Consider the following 23,457-nt stretch of genomic DNA (forward strand, 5'->3'; position numbering starts at 1 on the left):
TACCATCATGAAGTGATAAAACAATACTGTTTTTGAAATTATAGGACACGTTTGTTAATCTTATATTTCAGTGTAGAACTTTGTAATGTACTTAATCTGTAAATGTTAGTTTGTATATTCATTTAAATGTCTGATTTTACTCTGATGCGAAACTTTTTTTTAAAGTGTACCTCTGTTTGTTGATGTTGTTCTCTTATTGCAGTATGATGAAAGAGTGATTTGATGAATTGTTGATCAAATGTTTATGAGTATTGACCATGAAGTTTGGGTGATGTGATCATTCCAATGTCAAAAAATACATTGTCAAAATGTGTTGCTATGCATGCCTGTGTTCGGAATGAAATTCATCAAAATGTTTGATATTTTTACTTTATGTGTTGTGGAAATGTAAATTAAAATCTCAGGCACAATTTGCTTTGTGATATATATCTACAGTATCTCCTACCTCAAGTATGCATCCTCACAATACACACATGATGTTACATCACCACCTAGTGGGTGTATATTGAATTATATATTGAATTGATAGAAGAAGAGTTATCAAATAATATCTATCTTACTTAAGACTGACTTGGACATCACTTCTATGCACACTAATATATACAGGGGGCTTTTGGCTATTTCAAAATGCAAAGTAAGGAAATGGAAGAAATAAATTCAACAATGTTCTGCAGTCTGACCATTCCATTAAGCTTAGTAAGGGTTGAATGGCCTCATGGCATTTTATACTTTTATGCATTTCACCTCCTCAGCCTACATTACAGTGCAGATTTCAATATATATGACCTGAAATATCAAGCAAGAACACTAAATATGTTTTTGCAACATGTCATGTACCACAAGATATGGGTGTTTTACAAACATGTAATTTACAGAAGCATTATAAAGTGTCGTACAAAATGTATTACAAAGTCTCTCTCTCACCTGTCCATCTCCTCATTTGAATTCCATGATGTCACTGTCACTTGTCCACTCAAGCTGTCATCTATCACCCACCAGGTGCCCTTGGAGAGTTCCTCAATGAACACCTTGATAAGCTAATTTCCTGACGATGGCTCACTGCTCTTCTTATTAGGCAACTTCAACCGCCTGACGTCTGCCTTCGATAAACTTCTTTCCAACTCTCTCTTTCCCCTCATTGCCTTTTTTGACCTCACCCTTTCCCAATCCCCTCCTACTCACGAGGCAGGCAATACGCTTGATCTCATCTTTACTAGAGGTTGTTCGCCTACTAATTTCACTTCAACCCCCCTCCAGGAAAACTAAACTTCCAGAGGACCTATCATCTTTTCACTCCCTCCACTCAATCTTCTCTTCCTCTGTATCCGCTGCTAAAGCCACTTTATATCACTCTAAATTTCAAGCTTCTAATGGTTCTGTTCCGACACACACACACACACACACACACACACACACACACACACACACACACACACACAGGAGAGAGCCTTCATCTAGAGTAAGTAGGTTCGAGGTCCAGAGTTGATTTTGAGGGGACTAGACTATTAAAGGGATAGTACACCCAAATAACTCATTTACATTTTGGTTTCCATACCCTGTAAGCAGTCTTTGGACAAGGTAAGGCAGCAATCCATGCTTTGGTTTTGACATAAAATGGGAAAAATGCTTATACAGTATCTGGGCTTTATTGGGATGCTAAAAAGTTAGCATTTAAAAGACAGTGGCCAGGTAAACAAAACCAAAGCATGGATTGCTGTCTTATGGATATGGAAAATTCAGTATCAGGTAGACAGACCCACCACAGCGCTGTCCATTAAAACACTGGCGACTAGACTATTCATGCAGCCAGCAGTAGAATTGGACTCTAGACTCAGAGGCATTACACAGGTCTAAATGACAGTATTTGTATGCTATAATAGAAAGACTATAACCTAATATTTGGATACTAAGCAGTGAGTTTGTTAGAACTTTCTTACTTTCTTATTTATTATACTTTAACAAAGCCATGTTATATGGTGAGTTACTGTATGATCAATATTGAAACAGTGGAAGGTGCTCACATAAGGTCAGTCGACGACAATGAAGAAATCACACGACACAAATCTTTCTTACTTGTCAATGTCCCTCTGTAATCTATTTCTCATCATACAGAATAGTCGACTAGGTCCATGTCAAAGAAAAGCTGTGGTATGGTATTACAGCACAGGCTGCAAAGGAAACACCAGTCCATCTTAACACCTTTGATGTCCTTGTCATAGTGCTTTTGGAGACACCAGGCCATTCATTCTCCATGATGTAACATAATACATTTTTGAGTGATCCATACTTGATGAGAACCTAGTAGCTGAGGACTGTAACTGTTTTTCATGAATGTTGAGTTTTGTATTGACTGCTGTTTTGTTTTACATTGTATTTATTGGTTGTTGTATTGTTGTGATCAGGGCATCCGTGGGAATGACAACATGGTCTCAATGGGTTTTCCCTGAATAAATAAATAAAGAATAATAAAGGTAATAATAAATAAATAAAAATCCTACCCTTACAGAATAACCACATGATTTGTATTTGTATTTATTAGGGATCCCCATTAGCTGCTGACTCTTCCTGGGGTCCAAACACATTAAGGCACTTACAATACATATAAAACAAAAGGTAAAACAGTACATCATATAACATTATTACACCACTACATATCTATAATACAAAATGTATAATACCACCATACAACAATATTACAATGTACTTGTGTGTAGAATGCGTGTGCCAGCGCTTGTGTGCGTATTTTCTTTTTCTTTTTGTTATTTCACCTTTATTTAACCAGGTAAGCCAGTTGAGAACAAGTTCTCATTTACAACTGCGACCTGGCCAAGATAAAGCAAAGCAGTGCGATAAAAACAACAACACAGAGTTACATATGGGGTAAAACAAAACATAAAGTCAAAAATACAACAGAAAATATATAAACAGTGTGTGCAAATGTAGCAAGTTATGGAGGTAAGGCAATAAATAGGCTATAGTGCAAAATAATTACAATTAGTATTAACACTGGAATGATAGATGTGCAAGAGATGATGTGCAAATAGAGATACTGGGGTGCAAATGAGCAAAATAAATAACAATATGGGGATGAGGTAGTTGGGTGGGCTAATTTCAGATGGGCTGTGTACAGGTGCAGTGATCGGTAAGGTGCTCTGACAACTGATGCTTAAAGTTAGTGAGGGAGATAAGAGTCTCCAGCTTCAGAGATCTTTGCAATTCGTTCCAGTCATTGGCAGCAGAGAACTGGAAAGAATGGCGGCCAAAGGAGGGGTTGGCTTTGGGGATATACCTGCTGGAGCGCATACTACGGGTGGGTGTTGCTATGGTGACCAATGAGCTAAGATAAGGCGGGGATTTGCCTAGCAGTGATTTATGGATGGCCTGGAGCCAGTGGGTTTGGCGACGAATATGTAGTGAGGACCAGCCAACAAGAGCGTACAGGTCACAGTGGTGGGTAGTATATGGGGCTTTGGTGACAAAACAGATGGCACTGTGATAGACTACATCCAATTTGCTGAGTAGAGTGTTGGAGGCTATTTTGTAAATGACATCGCCGAAGTCAAGGATCGGTAGGATAGTCAGTTTTATGAGGGCATGTTTGGCAGCATGAGTGAAGGAGGCTTTGTTGTGAAATAGGCAGCCGATTCTAGATTTAACTTTGGATTGGAGATTCTTAATGTGAGTCTGGAAGGAGAGTTTACTTGGAGCACACCTAGGAGTGGAGAAAACACATGATCGGATCCTGGCTCGGTTCTACTGGCCTGGAGTGAAGAGGGCTGTCCAGGATTACTGCCGGTAGTGCGAGGAATGCCAGAAAACAGCCCCAAAGGTAATCTATCAAAATTCCTTTACCAATAATCGAGACCCCTTTTCAGAGAATAGCCATGGACATAGTGGGACCTCTGCCCAAGTCCAATTGAGGACATAGGTACATCTTGGTAATCATGGACTACGCCACCCACTACCCTGATGCCATCCCACTACATGCCACCAGTGCCCGTGCCATGGCACAGGAACTGTGAATGCGGTGAACTACAAAGTAAAGCAACTAGGGAGACGCAAACCTACCCAGTTATATCACGTGAACATGCTAAAGCAGTGGCATGCCCCTTCCCGGGAGAGAGTGACTGCCCTATCTGGTGTACCCCCCTCCCCAAGGCTCCCAGAGGTGCCGATGGGTCCCCAGCTTGGCCCCAGCCAACGACAGGATCTCCAGGAGCTGATCAGCCAAAACCTGGATGTCATCTCAGAGATACCAGGAAGCACCACAGTGGCCCAGCACGACATCGTCACGGAACCTGGTAAGAAGGTGAGATTAAGGCCATACCGCATCCCAGAGGCTCAAATAGAGACCATCCGAGAGGAGGTGAGGAAGATGTTAGAACTAGACATCATTGAAGAATCCCACAGTTCTTGGACTAGCCCAATTATACTATTGCCCAAACCCGATGGTAGCACTCGGTTCTGTAATGACATCCGGAAGTTAAAAGAGATTTCAAAGTTTGATGCTTACCCCGTGCCCAGAGTAGACAAACTAACCGAGAGATTAGGGCCTGCCCGCTTTATCGCCACATTAGATCTGACCAAGGGGTACTGGCACATACCCCTGACAGAAGCCGCCAAAGAAAAATGGCCTTCTCCACCCCAGAGGGACTATTCCACTATCTGGACCGGATCCTGCGACCACACCGTGAGTATGCAGCAGCCTACCTGGATGACATAGTCATTCATAGTTCAGAATGGACCACCCAATTAGCACGGCTGGACGCAGTCTTGAGGGCCCTACGAGAGAAAATGCAGGCCTAGAGGCTGAATATCTGGGCTACATGATTGGCTGGGGGAGTGTCACACCTCAGCAGATAAAGGTGGAGGCTATTTCAACCTGGCCTAAACTCACCATAAAGAAGTTGGTGGGGTATTATCAACGGTTTAGTCCCCAGATTCTCACGACTGCTGCCCCTCTCCATGACATGACCAGACAACACCTGCCCCACCACATCACTTGGAAGAAATTGGTGAACCAGGATTTGTTTTTTATGGAACCGGTACTCGTCACCCCCAACTTCCAGGAGCCCTTTGTGGTCCATACCGATGCCTCACAGGTGGGCCTTGGGGCCATGCTGTCTCAGATTTGAGGGGGCGAGGAGCATCCTGTGACATACACTACCAGTCAAAAGTTTGGACACACCAACTCATTCAAGGGTTTTTCTTTATTTTTACTATTTTTTACATTGTAGAATAATAGTGAAGACATCAAAACTATGAAATAACACATATGGAATCATGTAGTAAACAAAAAGTGTTAAACAAATCAAAATATATTTGAGATTAGAGATTCTTCAAATAGCCACCCTTTGCCTTGATGACAGCTTTGCACACTCTTGGCATTCTCTCAACCAGCTTCACCTGGAATGCTTTTCCGGCAGTCTTGAAGGAGTTCCCACATATGCTGAGCACTTGTTGGCTGCTTTTCCTTCACTCCGCGGTCCGACTCATCCCAAACCATCTCAATTTGGTTGAGGTCATGGGATTGTGGAGGCCAGGTGATCTGATGCAGCACTCCATCACTCTCCTTCTTGGTAAAATAGCCCTTACACAGCCTGGAGGTGTGTTGGATTATTGTCCTGTTGAAAAACAAATGATAGTCCCACTAAACCCAAACCAGATGGGATGGCATATCGCTGTAGAATGCTGTGGTATCCATGCTGGTTCAGTGTGCCTTGAATTCTAAATAAATCACAGACAGTGTCACCAGCAAAGCACCCCCACACCATAACACCTCCTCCTCCATGATTTATGGTGGGAAATACACATGCGGGGATAATCCGTTCACCCACACCATTGGAACCAAATATCTCAAATATGGACTCCAGACCAAAGGACAAATTTCCACCGGTCTAATGTCCATTGCTCGTGTTTCTTGGCCCAAGCAGGTCTCTTCTTATTATTGGTGTCCTTTAGTAGTGGTTTCTTTGCAGCAATTCGACCATGAAGGCCTGATTCACACAGTCCCCTCTGAACAGTTGATGTTGAGATTTGTCTGTTACTTGAACTCTGTGAAGCATTTATTTGGGCTGCAATTTCTGAGGCTGGTAACTCTAATGAGCTTATCCTCTGCAGCAGAGGTAACTCTGCCAGTTTCATCATAGCGCTTGATGGTTTTTGCGACTGCACTTGAAGAAATGTTCAATGTTATTGACATTTGACTGTTGTACTCGCGCTGCTAAAATCCTCGACCATTGCTATTCAAACTTCCGGGATGTTTATAAGGCCCTCCCCCGCCCTCCTTTCGGCAAATCTGACCACGACTCCATTTTGCTTCTCCCTTCCTATAGGCAGAAACTCAAACAGGAAGTACCCGTGCTAAGGACTATTCAACGCTGGTCTGACCAATCGGAATCCACACTTCAAGATTGTTTTGATCACGCGGACTGGGATGTGTTCCAGGTAGCTTCCGAAAATAATTTACACGAATACACTGAAACAGTGACTGAGTTTATCAGGAAGCGTATAGGTGATGTTGTGCCCACTGTGACTTTTAAAACCTACCCTAACCAGAAACCGTGGATAGACGGCAGCATTCGCACAAATCTAAAAGCGCGAACCACAGCATTCAACCACGGCAAGGTGACTGGGAATATGGCAGAATACAAACAGTGTAGCTACTCACTCCACAAGGCAATTAAACTGGCAAAACATCAGTATAGAGACAAAGTGGAGTCGCAATTCAACGGCTCAGACACGAGACGTATGTGGCAGGGTCTACAGACAATCACGGACTACAAAAAGAAAACCAACCACGTCGCGGACACCGACGTCTCGCTTCCAGACAAGCTAAACACCTTCTTTGCCCGCTTTGAGGATAACACAGTGCCACTGACGAGGCCCACTACCAAGGACTGTGGACTCTCCTTCTCCATGGCTGACGTGATTAAGACATTTAAGCATGTTAACCCCCGCAGGGCTGCCGGCCCAGACGGAATCCCTAGTCGCGTCCTCAGAGCGTGCGCAGACCAGCTGGCTGGTGTGTTTATGGACATATTCAATCTCTCCCTTTCCCAGTCTGCTGTTCCCACATGCTTCAAGAAGCCACCAATGTTCCTGTACCCAAGAAAGCAAAGGTAACTGAACTAAATGACTATCGCCCTGTAGCACTCACCTCTGTCATCATGAAGTGCTTTGAGAGACTAGTCAAGGATCATATCACCTCTACCTTACCTGTCACCCTAGACCCACTTCAATTTACTCGCCCCCCCAATATATCCACAGACGATGCAATCGCCATCACACTGCACACTGCTCTATCCCATCTGGACAAGAGGAATACCTATGTAAGAATTATGTTATTTGACTATAGCTCAGCATTCAACACCATAGTACCCTCTAAGCTCATCATTAAGCTCGAGGCCCTGGGTCTGAACCCCGCCCTGTGCAACTGGTTCCTGGACTTCCTGACGGGCCGCCACCAGGTGGTGAAGGTAAGAAACAACATCTCCACTTCACTGATCCACAAGGGTGCATGCTCAGCCCCCTCCTGTACTCCCTGTTCACCCATGACTGCGTGGCCAAGCACGCCTCCAACTCAATCATCAAGTTTGCAGATGACACAACAGTAGTAGGCTTGATTACCAACAATGACGAGACCGCCTACAGGGAGGAGGTGAGGGCTCTGGGAGTGTGGTGCCAGGAAAATAACCTCTCACTCAACATCAACAAAACAAAGGAGATGATCGTGGACTTCAGGAAACAGCAGAGGGTGTACCTCCCTATCCACATCTACGAGACCGCAGTGGAGAAGGTGGAAAGCTTCAAGTTCCTTGGCGTACACATCACCGACAAACTGAAATGGTCCACCCATGCAGACAGTGTGGTGAAGAAGACACAACAGAGCCTCTTCAACCTCAGGAGGCTGAAGAAATTCGGCTTAGCACCTAAAACCCTCACTTTTACAGATGCACAATTGAGAGCATCCTGTCGGGCTGTATCACCGTCTGGTACGGCAACTGCACTGCCCACAACCTCAGGGCTCTCCAGAGGGTGGTGCGGTCTGCTGAATGCATTACCGGGGGCAACCTACCCGCCCTCCAAGACACATACAACACCCGATGTCACAGGAAGGCCAAAAAAGATCATCAAGGACATCAACCACCCGAGCCACTGCCTGTTCACCCCGCTATCATCCAGAAGGCGAGGTCAGTACAGGTGCATCAAAACTGGGACCGAGAGAATTAAAACAGCTTCTATCTCAAGGCCATCAGATTGTTAAATAGCCATCACTAGCACATTAGAGGCTGCTGCTGCCTATTGAAATCACTGGCCACTTTAAGAATGGAACACTAGTCACTTTAATAATGTTTACATATCTTGCACTACTCATTCTATTCTATAATATTCTACTGTATCTTAGTCCATGCCGCTCTGTCATTGCTTGTCCATATATGTATATATTCTTAAATCCCATTCCTTAGCAGTTTTGTGTGTATTGGGTATATGTTGTGAAATTGTTAGATATTACTGCACTGTCGGAGCTAGAAGCACAAGCATTTCGCTACACCCGCTATAACATCTGCTAAACACGTGTATGTGACAAATAAAATATGATTCGATTTGATTTGATTTGATTTTACAGGCGAGGCATTTGAACTTAAACATTAAAATAATATATATACAGTGAGGGAAAAAAGTATTTGATCCCCTGCTGATTTTGTACGTTTGCCCACTGACAAAGAAATGATCAGTCTATAATTTTAATGGTAGGTTTATTTGAACTGTGAGAGACAGAATAACAACAAAAAAATCTAGAAAAACGCATGTCAAAAATGTTATAAATTGATTTGCATTTTCATGAGGGAAATAAGTATTTGACCCCCTCTCAATCATAAAGATTTCTGGCTCCCAGGTGTCTTTTATACAGGTAACGAGCTGAGATTAGGAGCACACTCTTAATGGTATAAAAGATACCTGTCTACAGAAGCAATCAATCAATCAGATTCCAAACTCTCCACCATGGCCAAGACCAAAGAGCTCTCCAAGGATGTCAGGGACAAGATTGTAGACCTACACAAGGCTGGAATGGGCTACAAGACCATCGCCAAGCAGCTTTATGAGAAGGTGACAACAGTTGGTGCGATTATTCGCAAATGGAAGAAACACAAAATAACTGTCAATCTCCCTCGGCCTGGGGCTCCATGCAAGATCTCACCTCGTGGAGTTGCAATGATCATGAGAACGGTGAGGAATCAGCCCAAAACTACACGGGAGGATCTTGTCAATGATCTCAAGGCAGCTGGGACCATAGTCACCAAGAAAACAATTGGTAACACACTACGCCGTGAAGGACTAAAATCCTGCAGCGCCCGCAAGGTCCCCCTGCTCAAGGAAGCACATATACAGGGCCGTCTGAAGTTTGCCAATGAACATCTGAATGATTCAGAGGAGAACTGGGTGAAAGTGTTGTGGTCAGGAGGAGGAGGAATGCTGCCTATGACCCCAAGAACACCATCCCCACTGTCAAACATGGAGGTGGAAACATTATGCTTTGGGGGGGGGTTTCTGCTAAGGGGACAGGACAACTTCACCGCATCAAAGGGACGATGGACGGGGCCATGTACCGTCAAATCTTGGGTGAGAACCTCCTTCCCTCAGCCAGGGCATTAAAAATGGGTCATGGATGGGTATTCCAGCATGACAATGACCCAAAACACACGGCCAAGGCAACAAAGGAGTGGCTCAAGAAGAAGCACATTAAGGTCCTGGAGTGGCCTAGGCAGTCTGCAGACCTTAATCCCATAGAAAATCTGTGGAGGGAGCTGAAGTTTCGAGTTGCCAAACGTCAGCCTCGAAACCTTAATGACTTGGAGAAGATCTGCAAAGAGGAGTGGAACAAAATCCCTCCTGAGATGTGTGCAAACCTGGTGGCCAACTACAAGAAACGTCTGACCTCTGTGATTGCCAACAAGGGTTTTGCCACCAAGTACTAAGTCATGTTTTGCAGAGGGGTCAAATACGTATTTCCCTCATTAAAATGCAAATCAATTTATAACATTTTTGACATGCGTTTTTCTGGATTTTTGTTTTGTTATTCTGTCTCTCACTGTTCAAATAAACCTACCATTAAAATTATAGACTGATCATGTCTTTGTCAGTGGGCAAATGTACAAAATCAGCAGGGGATCAAATACTTTTTTCCCTCACTGTATATATCGTTTTTTGGCAGAAACACCTTCTGGAACATGTGAACTTTCATGTGTCTTAATAACAAACTTGTATTCCATCTGTAAATACAAATAAAATGGTTAAATTACGAGCCTAGTTGGTTTAGCCACGGAAAAAGACAGGAACCTTCCTGCTAGCCATGATTGGCTGAGATAATGGATGGGCTGGACATGCCGAGAGATGAGTTCGGAGTTGTCTGCCATGTAGCATGCTTCTGTTTATAACATGAGCTGCTCAGTATGTGTAGGTAATCCTTTCCAACGTGGCTTTTAAAAAAAGATATCACCAAGAACTGCAAAAGTATTGCTAATGCTCTCCACTTTCTGGAGGACAATCGTGCGATGGTGACTCTCTCTGACTCTGAAAATAAATCAGACAATGAGGAAATCCCTGATTTATGTTTTTAAAAAATCATTGAACCAGACATTCTGAAATGGCGATCAACAGTGTTGTTGTCACGGAAGAAGTTGACAGAGTTTTGAAATTAGTGGAATGCCCAGTGGAAGCAGAGTATGATAGCTAAGGAGATGGAGAAAATTCTGCCGTTTGATTGCAAATAATGCAGAGGAAGTCAAAGAGAACACACAGAAGAAGGCTGTCTCCGGATTACATCTTCAAACTAAGGGCAACCATGGCATCAGTGACAGAGAGAAGCGTTCATCCATGTATAAGGGTAAAATAATCTAGCTAGCTACATTTTCAGATATTATACGTTTCTAGTTTTGTCACAGTCATTTTTATTGCAAGTTAAATTGTACTGTTAGCTAGCTAGCTAACTTTAGCTGGCTGGCTCGCTAGCTAAAGTTACGTGTCTGGTCTGTGTAGTAATATTATTTGTATCTCAGAAAGCCATTTGCATTGTTAGTTATAGCCTAATGTTAGCTTGCTAGCTAACATTGAACCTAGTTGCTTAGCTTTAGCTACCTGCAGATTCATGCATGGTAGTAATGGTATGAGTTGGGATTATGGTTCATTGTTTAGCTAGCTAGCTACATGTCTAAACAAAAGACTCCACTATGCAAGTAACGATTTCAACGTACGTTTAAATCTTCTGTATGCTGTGCATGTGACAAATAAACTTTGATTTTATTTGATATAGTGTGTGTTTACCAGATACAGTAATGTGAAGAACAACATTACCTGCACCTAAATCAGATTAGGGTATAGCGTTAGGCCAACGAGACAGTGTCCAAGTTCTAAAATTATCCGGTAGAATGCCCTGCTTTTATTTTCACACTCACAACCGTAAGCTATTTTCTGTAATTAGCTTGCCATTAACTTCTAAATAATGATCTTGTTGTGAGTTTATCTTCCTGTAATAATGAATAAAATTAGCTAAAGTTAAGACATTGTCAGCTATGACATGGTCATTATTTGAACTGGCTAGCCAGCTAACTTAACATTAGCTAGCTAGCTAACAAGCTAGAAACGAACCAAAACATTGTTTAGAAAGTTGCTTTTAGTTGCCTGGTTTGCTAGACTGACATATACTAAATTCATTTTTAAACGGATGAGTATATTGGTGTTAAAATACACCAGTTATGCTATTTTGGACCACCAGGCTGCTGATGTCATGCAGCCTGTCTTGTTTGTGTTTATACTTTTTCACAACGACAACAACAAGTTTGATGTCGGACGGCAATAGAATGTTAATGATGTCACTGCGACAACTGTCTACAGAAATGTTGATAGACGTAGCATAAACCAGCTATAGTCTTGAAATCTTTGGTTGTTTAGTACACTACCGTACTCACTCTGTTTAGCACATGGCTGCACATGTGAGTCCTTAAAGAGATGGGTGGGGATAAGGCTTAAGAGGGTGTGAACTATGCTGAATGGGTGTAGACAAAGAAGAGCTCTCCAGTAGGTGTACCAAAACATTCAAGGGCCATTTTCTCAAAAGTGGGGTTACAAGTTGATCAACTTTCAAATCAGAATTACTTTCCCACTGTTCCTCAACTGTAGTGTATGACATACCATTTTGTAGCTCTGAGTCTCTACTTTATCCAATGTAAAAAACACAATTTCAAATGTTGCTACATAAGACCTAATCGAGCCGGTCGGTCACATATACACATTAAAATGCAAAAACACAGTCATGGGAAGCACAAGTAAAATGTCAAATCAAATTACATTCCTCCACAAATAAGTCCCCAATCAATACTCTAAACTGCCCGAATGGCACCAGAACATTAAGATTACATTACATTTTGTTCCAGCAATACGGTGCTTTAAAACTAAAAGCAGATTTACCTTGCTCGGTGGAGACCCTAGGAACCTCAAGAGTTAACCAATCCTGTGAACGGGTTAGGCAACTTAGGTGTCCATATTTCAACAGCAAAGTTAGATAAGACGGAGGTTTATGAAGTAGGGCCTTGTAAACAAATAGAGAGTAATGTAGAGCTCTACAGGTCTTTAGCGAAGTCCAGCCAACCTTTTGATACAGGATGCAGTGATGAGTATCAAAACTGTCACCTGTAACTAAATGAAGTGTACTATGGTAGATGGCATCCAAAGGTTTAAGAGTAGTAGCAGCTGCACTTTGATGAATAATATCACCATAATCAAGAACAGATAAAAAGGTTGACTGAATAATCTGCTTCCTACTGCTTAGAAAAAGCCAACTTTAAATCTTAGCTTCTTAACAAGCTCATCTATATGTTTTTTAAACGTCAAATCCAGATCAATCCAAAAGCCTAAGTATTTATATGCGGGAACACGTTCAATTGGAGAACCATCTAATTATTGAACATGTAGTTTATCTGAAACTTTCTTAAGAGATTTTGAAAACAACATGTTTCGTTTTGTTCCTGCATGGCTATAAAATCTGACTGTAGTTTTGACACAGCCAGATCTACAGTCACGGCAATAGCATACATAATAGTATCATCCACATATAGATGAAGTTTACAATTTTTAACAGATTGACCAATGGTGTTTATATAAATAGTGAAGAGAACTGGTCCCAAAATTGACCCCTGTGGTACATCTTTAAGCACTTCAAGAAATTCAGACTAAACCCCATCAATCACGATGGCCTGAGTTCTGTCACTAAGATAATCATGAAACCATGAACAGGCGTCAGAGCTCAGGCCTATCGAGGGCAATTTATTCAATAAAATAGCATAATCAACAGTATCAAAAGCTTTTGACAGGTCCACAAACATAGCAGCACATTTTATTTTAGTGTCTAAAGCATTAACAAGATAATTAAAAACAGTGCTATGCCCAGGCCTAAACCCTTTATTTACCAAGGATTCAAGAATCTTAGCTAGACAAAGAAGCCTTGAAATGGGTTAATCATGATTAAGAGCACAAGAGATGATTTCCATACTTTTGGAACATTTCCTGATAACAATGTTAAATTACAAATGTGGGTTATTGAGCCAACTATGATGGCCGCTGCATACTTAAGCAGACTGGGATCCAATTGGTCTGCCCCTGTCTATTTCTAGTTGTCTATTGCTATCAAAGAATCCAGGAATTATTTTTCTGAAAATAGCCTAAAAGAAAAGCTTTGACTATAATTTATCTGATTATTCAGCAAGTTTCCCTATCAGCATCCAGCCCAGTATCATTGTGAATAAGTTATTTCAAAGAGCTAGCCTGCTGAAATAAAATGGTGATTAAATTCATCAATGATGGCATTTTTTTCCGTAATGAGGCCTGAATTAATTTGTTGTGGCAGAGAAGAGGAAGTAGAACCCTTCAGGGATTTGACCGTTTTCCAGAATTTAGCCAGGTTCCCATTACAATCCGAAAGAGCGGTTACATAATAATCAGATTTAGCCTTTCTGATTTGTCTTACACAATGATTCCTCAGTTGCTTAAAAGGTTGCCAGTCCTGGCCTACGCCTGTGTTCCTGGCTTTTACCCAAGCATCATCTCAAGCATGCAACTCCCCTACATATCTCCGACCACTACTTTGTATCCTTTTCTCTCTCGCTCTCCTCCAACACTACTCACTCTGCCCCTACTCAGATGGTAATGCGCCGTCGCAACCTTCGCTCTCTCTCTCCCGCTACTCTCTCCTCTTCCATCCTATCATCTCTTCCCTCTGCTCAATCCTTCTCCCTCCAATCTCCTGATTCTGCCTCCTCAACCCTCCTCTCCTCCCTTTCTGCATCCTTTGACTCTCTATGTCCCCTATCCTCCCGGCCGGCTCGGTCCTCCCCTCCTGCTCCGTGGCTTGATGACTCATTGCGAGCTCACAGAACAGGGCTCCGGGCAGCCGAGCGGAAATGGAGGAAAACTAGACTCCCTGCAGACCTGGCATCTTTTCACTCCCTCCTCTCTACATTTTCTTAATCTGTTTCTGCTGCTAAAGCCACTTTCTACCACTCTAAATTCCAAGCATCTGCCGTCTGGCACTTGTCATCTCCCGTCTGAATTACTGCAACTTGCTGTTGGCTGGGCTCCCTGCCTGTGCCATTAAACCCCTACAACTCATCCAGAATGCCGCAGCCCGTCTGGTGTTCAACCTTCCCAAGTTCTCTCACGTCACTCCGCTCCTCCACACACTCCACTGGCTTCCAGTTGAAGCTCGCATCTGCTACAAGACCATGGTGCTTGCCTACGGAGCTGTGAGGGGAACGGCACCTCCGTACCTTCAGGCTCTGATCAGTCCCTACACCCAAACGAGGGCATTGCGTTCATCCACCTCTGGCCTGCTGGCCCCCCTACCTCTGCGGAAGCACAGTTCCCGCTCAGCCCAGTCAAAACTGTTTGCTGCTCTGGCACCCCAATGGTGGACCAATCTCCCTCACGACGCCAGGACAGCGGTCACTCACCACCTTCCGGAGACACTTGAAACTCACCTCTTTAAGGAATACCTGGGATAGTATAAAGTAATCCTTCTACCCCCCCTTACCCCCCCCAAAAAAAAAAATATATATATATATATATATACATATTGTAAAGTGGTTATCCCACTGGCTATAAGGTGAATGCACCAATTTGTAAGTCGCTCTGGATAAGAGCGTCTGCTAAATGACGTAAATGTAAATGTAAAATCTATTTTATGAATGACTTCTGATAATTCCGGAGTGTACCAGGCATTCAACCTACCTTTAACCCTTAGTTTTTGAAGGGATCATAATTATCCACAATAGTAGTGAATACATTTGAAAAAAGGTTAAAAGCTGAATCAGGTTCAGAGATAGCTGAAATACAATCAAGATCACAAAAAATAATAATAATGTAAAATCAAATCAAATTGTATTGGTCACATACACATATTTAGCAGATGTTATTGCAGGTGTAGTGAAATGCTTGTGTTCCTAGCTCCAACCGTGTAGTAGTATATAACAATTCACAATGCCTGAGTGGCATTGACTAAAATACAGTAGAAAACAGTAAATACATATGAAATGAGTAATGCAGTATGTAAACATTATTAAAGTGACCAGCGTTCCATTATTAAATTGACCAGTGATTCCTTGTCTATGTACAGTGCATTCGGAAAGTATTCAGACCCCTTGACCTGTTACGTTACAGGCTTGTTCTAAAATTAAGTATTTTTTTCTCATCAATCTACACACAATACCCCATAATGACAAAGCAAAAACAGGTTTTTAGAAATTTTTGCAAATGTATAAAAAATAAAAAACAGAAATACATTATTTACTTAAGAATTTAGACCCTTTGCTATGAGACTCTAAATTGAGCACAGAGGCATCCATGAGATGTTTCTACAACTTGATTGGAGTCTACCTGTGGTAAATTAAATTGATTGAACATCAATGGAAAGGCAGACACCTGTCTATATAAGGTCCCTCAGTGCATACCAGAGGAAAAAACCAAGCCATGAGGTCGAAGGAATTGTCCGTAAAGCTCCGACACAGGATTGTGTCGAGGCACAAATCTGGGTAAGGGTACCAAACAATTTCTTTAGCTTTGAAGGTCCCCAAGAACACAGTGGCCTCCATCATTCTTAAATGGAAGAAGTTTGGAACCACCAAGACTCTTCCTAGAGATGGCCACCTGGCCAAAATGAGCAATCGGGGGAGAAGAGCCTTGGTCAGGGAGAACCCGATGGTCACTCTGACAGAGCTCCAGAGTACCTCTGTGGAGATGGGAGAACCTTCCAGAAGGACAACCATCTCTGCAGCACTCAACCAATCAGGCCTTTATGGTAGAGTGGCCAGACGGAAGCCATTCCTCAGTAAAATACACATGACAGCCCACTTGGAGTTTGCCTAAAGGCACCTAAAGGACTCTCAGACCATGAAAAACAAGATTGTCTGGTCTGATGAAACCAAGATTGAACACTTTGGCCTGAATGCCAAGCGTCACGTCTGTAGGAAACCTGACACCATCCCTACGGTGAAGGATGGTGGTGGCAGCATCATGCTGTGGGGATGTTTTTCAGCGGCAGGGACTGAGAGACTAGTCAGGATCGAGGGAAAGATGAATGGCACAAAGTACAGAGAGATCCTTGATGAAAACCTGCTCCAGAGCGCTCAGGACCTCAGACTGGGGCCAAGGTTCACCTTCCAAATGGACAACGACCCTAAGCACACAGCTAAGACAATGCAGGAGTGGCTTCGGGACAAGTCTCTGGATGTCCTTGAGTGGCCCAGCCAGAGCCCGGATTTTAACCCGATCTAACATCTCTGGAGAGACCTGAAAATAGCTATGCAGCGACGCTCCCCATCCAACCTCACAGAGCTTGAGAGGATATGTAGAGAAGAATGGGAGAAACTCCCCAAATACAGGTGTGCCAAGCTTGTAGCATCATGCCCAAGAAGACGCGAGGCTGTAATTGCTGCCAAAGGTTCTTCAACAGAGTACTTAGTAAAGGTCTAAATACTTATGTAAATGTGATATTTCTGTGTTTTATTTATAACAACTTAGCAAAAATGTCTAAAAACCTGTTTTTGCTTTGTCATTATGAGGTAGCCGGCTAGTGATCGTGGTAGCCGGCTAGTGATGGCTATTTAACAGTCTGATGACCTTGATATAGAAGCAGTTTTTCAGTCTCTTGGTCACAGCTTTGATAAACCTGTACTGACCTCAAAGCACTTCATACTTGTTCACTTCACTTCATCCATGTTAATGTGCCTTGAGGGCCGTCGTGGTATCGGCTTGAGGGGGAATATACACGGCTGTGGATATAACCGAAGATAATTCTCCTGGGAGGTAATACAGTCGGCATTTGATTGTGAGGTATTCTAGGTTGGGTGAACAAAATGACTTGAGTTAATGTACGTTATCACAATTACACCATGAGCAGTTAATCATGAAACATACACCACCGCCTTTCTTCTTCCTGGAGAGTTATTTGTTCCTGTCTGCACGATGTACTGAGAACCCAGATGGCTGTATGGATGGGGACAGTATATCCGGAGAGAGCCATGATTCCGTGAAACATAGTATGTTTCGGTCCCTGATGTCTCTCTAGAAGGAGATCCTCGCCCTGAGCTCATCTACGTTATTGTCCAGGGACTGAACATTAGTAATATACTCGGAAGCGGTGGATGGTGTGCACGCCTCCTGAGTCGGACTAGAAGTCCACTCCGAATACCTCTTCTCCGCCAGCGGCGTCTTGGAGCAGCCTCTGGGATCCATTCAATTGCCCTGGGGGGTACGAACAAAGTATACAATTCAGGAAAGTCGTATTTCTGGTTGTAATGATGGTGAGTTACCGCAGCTTTGATATTCAAACATTCTTTCCGGCTGTATGTAATAACACAAAAAACGTTCTGGGCTAATAATGTAAGAAATAACACAAAAAAACAATGTACTGCGAAGTTGCTTAGAAGCTAGAAGCAGAGCTGCCATGTCTGTTCACTGAAGTTTTTTAAGTTCCTCTTTGTGATGACACGAGGCGTAGATTTTTGTATTCTCACATCTCTAACACAAACAACTGGGCAATGGTCACTAATATCTTGGGCGAAGACATCAATAGAAACATATTTCTCCTTGTCTGATAAATATGAATTTATGTGCCAGACCACGTCAATGTGAATGTTTATTGGTCAGTAGCGGCCATGTTTTTTAGATGCTGGCCTGAAAAATATTGCGTTGAGAGTCCTTGGTCCATAGATGCTATATATCAGCGTGAGGGGTGTCAGCTTTCAAAGTTAGCATTTTCAATCGTTTGTTATAGCGCCACCATGTGGCCAATTAGCATGGCATTGAACGAGAGGGTGTGGCCCATGGTACTTTACCATCATCATCTTTGCATCCTCCTAGGCTTTATTATCTCACAGGAATGTTTTAAAAAATGTATACTATACTCGATCTTGTTTTTCCCCATTTAAACTGGTCTTGTTGAGGTCATGATACACTTGATACGCGTGTTTGTTTTTTTTTCGCCTGGTAAGGTGGCTTTGTATTTGTCCGATTGACTAATTAAATGTCCATATCGCCCACCTCACTTGTTTTATTTAATACATCAACACAGAGGTCTTATTAACGTTTGGAAGTAAACCTCTAGCCAAAGTTACATTTTAGTCATTTAGCAGACGCTCTTATCGAGAGTGACTTACAGTAGTGAGTGCATACATTTTCATATTCGTTCGTACTGGTCCCCCATGGGAATCAAACCTACAACGCTGGCGTTGTAAGTGCCATGCTCTACCAACCGAGCCACACGGGACCATAGGTGAACATATCATTGGCATCAGTCAAAATGTACTTTGTGTACCCTACTTTGTCATCAGGCCTAAGTAGGTCTAGGTACTTTGCTAGATTTTTCAGTCATCTTATTTTCATATATTTTTTCTTATAATGGATCTTTTAGACCACAGCCTTGTCGCTATTATGCACAAACAGACAAATTTAAACTTTCACCAGCAGGCGACGCTACACTACAATAAATGGTGATGGGGTTCACTATGGTACTTTTTAATGGTGAGTTTACAAACATATATTATGATAAATAGATTTGAAACTTGTATCTCATTATGGTAAATGGTGACATAAGTATAGCCAGTTATAATTGTAATGGCTTAGCAGATAATAAAAAAAGACGATCAGTATTTACCTGGCTAAAAGAGAAGGAAAATAATATATATTGTTTACAGGAAACTCATTCCACAATTTTAGATGAAGTTGTATGCAAAAAGGACTGGGGGGGCTAAATATATTTATCCCATGGGCAAAGAAATTCAAAAGGGGTGATGATATTAATTAACAATAATTTTGAACCGAATGTGCAAATTGTCAAAACAGATCCTCAAGGTAGATAGATTTTTTTAAAAATATGTTATTGGACCATAAACAGATATGGCTCATTAACCTTTACGGTCCAAATAATGATGATCCACGCTTCTTTTAAAAAATAAAAAATAATTTAGCAACCCTACAAGCAATACAAGACTCTATTATTATGGTGGGAGATTATAATACGGTTTTAAATACCTCTATGGACCGTAAAGGAAATCACACTACAAACTATCACCCTCATGCAAAAGTGTTGGTAAGGGACAGAATGCGGTCGGAAAATCAAATAATTGGCATATACACTACCGGTCAAAAGTTTTAGAACACCTACTCATTCAAGGGTTTTTATTTATTTGTACTATTTTCTACATTGTAGAATAATAGTGAAGACATCAAAACTATGAAATAACACATATGGAATCATGTAGTAACCAAAAAAGTGTTAAACAAATCAAAATATATTTTATATTTGAGATTCTTCAAATAGCCACCCTTTGCCTTGATGACAGCTTTACACACTTTTGGCATTCTCTCAACCAGCTTCATGAGATAGTCACCTGGAATGCATTTCAATTAACAGGTGTGCCTTCTTAAAAGTTAATTTGTGGAATGTCTTTTTTTTCTTTCTTTTTTCTTTTCTTTAGGGGGTAGATCAGCTTTAATATTGCAGATAGATTGTAACTTCCATCAATGTAATTGTCTGCATCACTTCCAATCCCCCATATGTTTTTTTTCTTTCTCGCATATATATATACATATACATATATATATATATATATATATATATATATATATATATATATATATATATACATATATACATATATACATACATATCCTTTAAAAATATATATATTTCCCTTTATTACTTTCCAACCCCACCATCCCTTCCCTAATTGGAGTAAACTAGTGAACAACAATGCTTAGGCCTCTACTTCATGCTTATGCATACTATATACATTTTATGGACACAGTCAATAATTATATTTTGTTTGTTTTTACTCCTGAACTTCCTCCGATCATTTTCATGATGTCCATCTGGTATGCTTCTATATGCCATATCTTTCTAACTGTGCTCTTTCACAAAAGCTCACAATATACAGTGGAGAGAACAAGTATTTGATACACTGCCGATTTTGCAGGTTTTCCTACTTACAAAGCATATAGAGGTCTGTAATTTTTATCATAGGTACACTTCAACTGTGATAGACGGAATCTAAAACTAAAATCCAGAAAATCACATTGTATGATTTTTAAGTAATTAATTTGCATTTTATTGCATGACGTAAGTATTTGATCACCTACCAACCAGTAAGAATTCCGGCTCTCACAGACCTGTTAGTTTTTCTTTAAGAAGCCCCCCTGTTCTCCACTCATTACCTGTATTAACTGCACCTGTTTGAACTCGTTACCTGTATAACAGACACCTGTCCACACACTCAATCAAACAGACTCCAACCTCTCCACAATGGCCAAGACCAGAGAGCTGTGTAAGGACATCAGGGATACAATTGCAGACCTGCACAAGGCTGGGATGGGCTACAGGACAATAGGCAAGCAGCTTGGTGAGAAGGCAACAACTGTTGGTGCAATTATTAGAAAATGGAAGAGGTTCAAGATGACGGTCAATCACCATCGGTCTGGGGTTCCATGCAAGATCTCACCTTGTGGGGCATCAATGATCATGAGGAAGGTGAGGGATCAGCCCAGAACTACACGGCAGGACCTGGTCAATGACCTGAAGAGAGCTGGGACCACAGTCTCAAAGAAAACCATTAGTAACACACTACACCGTCACGGATTAAAATCCTGCAGCGCACGCAAGGTCCCCCTGCTCAAGCCAGCGCATGTCCAGGCCCGTCTGAAGTTTGCCAATGACCATCTGGATGATCCAGAGGAGGAATGGGAGAAGGTCATGTGGTCTGATGAGACAAAAATATAGCTTTTTGGTCTAAACTCCACTCGCCGTGTTTGGAGGAAGAAGAAGGATGAGTACAACCCCAAGAACACCATCCCAACCGTGAAGCATGGAGTGGGAAACATTCTTTGGGGATGCTTTTTTGCAAAGGGGACAGGACGACTGCACCGTATTGAGGGGAGGATGGATGGGGCCATGTATCGCGAGATCTTGGCCAACAACCTCCTTCCCTCAGTAAGAGCATTGAAGATGGGTCGTGGCTGGGTCTTCCAGCATGACAACGACCCGAAACACACAGCCAGGGCAACTAAGGAGTGGCTCCGTAAGAAGCATCTCAAGGTCCTGGAGTGGCCTAGCCAGTCTCCAGACCTGAACCCAATAGAAAATCTTTGGAGGGAGCTGAAAGTCTGTATTGCCCAGCGACAGCCCCGAAACCTGAAGGATCTGGAGAGGGTCTGTATGGAGGAGTGGGCCAAAATCCCTGCTGCAGTGTGTGCAAACCTGGTCAAGACCTACAGGAAACGTATGATCTCTGTAATTGCAAACAAAGGTTTCTGTACCAAATATTAAGTTCTGCTTTTCTGATGTATCAAATACTTATGTCATGCAATAAAATGCAAATTAATTACTTTAAAATCATACAATGTGATTTTCGTCTCTCACAGTTGAAGTGTACCTATGATAAAAATTACAGACCTCTACATGCTTTGTAAGTAGGAAAACCTGCAAAATCGGCAGTGTATGAAATACTTGTTCTCCCCACTGTATAACCTATATACTTATTATGGACACAGCATGTCTTACACTAGTTATCTTGTTGTTATTAGTTGTTGTTATTAGTCCCATCCTTCAGCTCCATTCAACACCTCCCATCTATCTCTTAACACCATCCATATTGGATTTCTATTTGCCATATATTTTTCAACTGTACTGTGATGTTTTACAAAAGTGAAAAACATTTATATTCTCATTGTTTCTACAGTTTGTGAATTGAAAATAAACATCTTTGCTAAAAGTATTATTATATTATTGATCGATTGACTATGACTTTTCAGATCACCCAGTAGTGCTACAGTGGGGGAAAAAAGTATTTAGTCAGCCACCAATTGTGCAAGTTCTCCCACTTAGAAAGATGAGAGAGGCCTGTAATTTTCATCATAGGTACACGTCAACTATGACAGACAAATTGAGGGAAAGAAATCCAGAAAATCACATTGTAGGATTTTTAATGAATTTATTTGCAAATTATGGTGGAAAATAAGTATTTGGTCACCTACAAACAAGCAAGATTTCTGGCTCTCACAGACCTGTAACTTCTTCTTTAAGAGGCTCCTCTGTCCTCCACTCGTTACCTGTATTAATGGCACCTGTTTGAACTTGTTATCAGTATAAAAGACACCTGTGTCACGATCATCGGTGAGAGAGGAGGACCAAGGCGCAGCGTTGAATGCGAACATATTTATTTATATAATGATCACACGAACAAAACAACAAAACGAAAACGTGACGTCCCTGGTTACATACACGAACCAACACGGAACAAGAAACCACAATGAATGAATGCCTAACGGCTACCTAAGTATGACTCCCAATCAGAGACAACGAGCTACAGCCGTCTCCGATTGGGAGCCACCCTGGCCAACATAGATATACAACAACTAGAACCAACACACATGAAAACTCACACCCTGGCTCAACATACTAGAGTCCCCAGAGCCAGGGCGTGACAGTACCCCCCCCTAAAGGCGCGGACTCTGACCGCGCCAACCAAATACCACAGGGGAGGGACCGGGTGGGCACTCCGCCTTGGCGGCGGATCCGGCTCCGGGCATGATCCCCACTCGCTCTCTAACCCCCCAAAGTACCCCTGGTCCGGTCTGGCCCTGCTGACCGGAGCTGGACTGCACACTGGTGGAGCGGATTGCTCTAGCTCCGGCGTGAAGCAGCTGACCCGTGCTGAACCAGGCACCAGTGGAACAGGCACGGGCTGTGCCGGACTGACGACGCACACCACTGGCTTGGTGTGGGGAGCATGAACGGCCCGAGCCGGGCTGACGAAACGCACCCCTGACTTGGTGCGGGGAGCAGGAACGGGCCGAGCCGGGCTGACAAAGCGCACCACTGACTTGGTGCGGGGAGCAGGAACGGGCCGAGCC

The sequence above is a fragment of the Coregonus lavaretus genome, assembly GCF_964263955.1.
Source record: "Coregonus lavaretus genome assembly, chromosome: 3".
NCBI lineage: Eukaryota > Metazoa > Chordata > Actinopteri > Salmoniformes > Salmonidae > Coregonus > Coregonus lavaretus.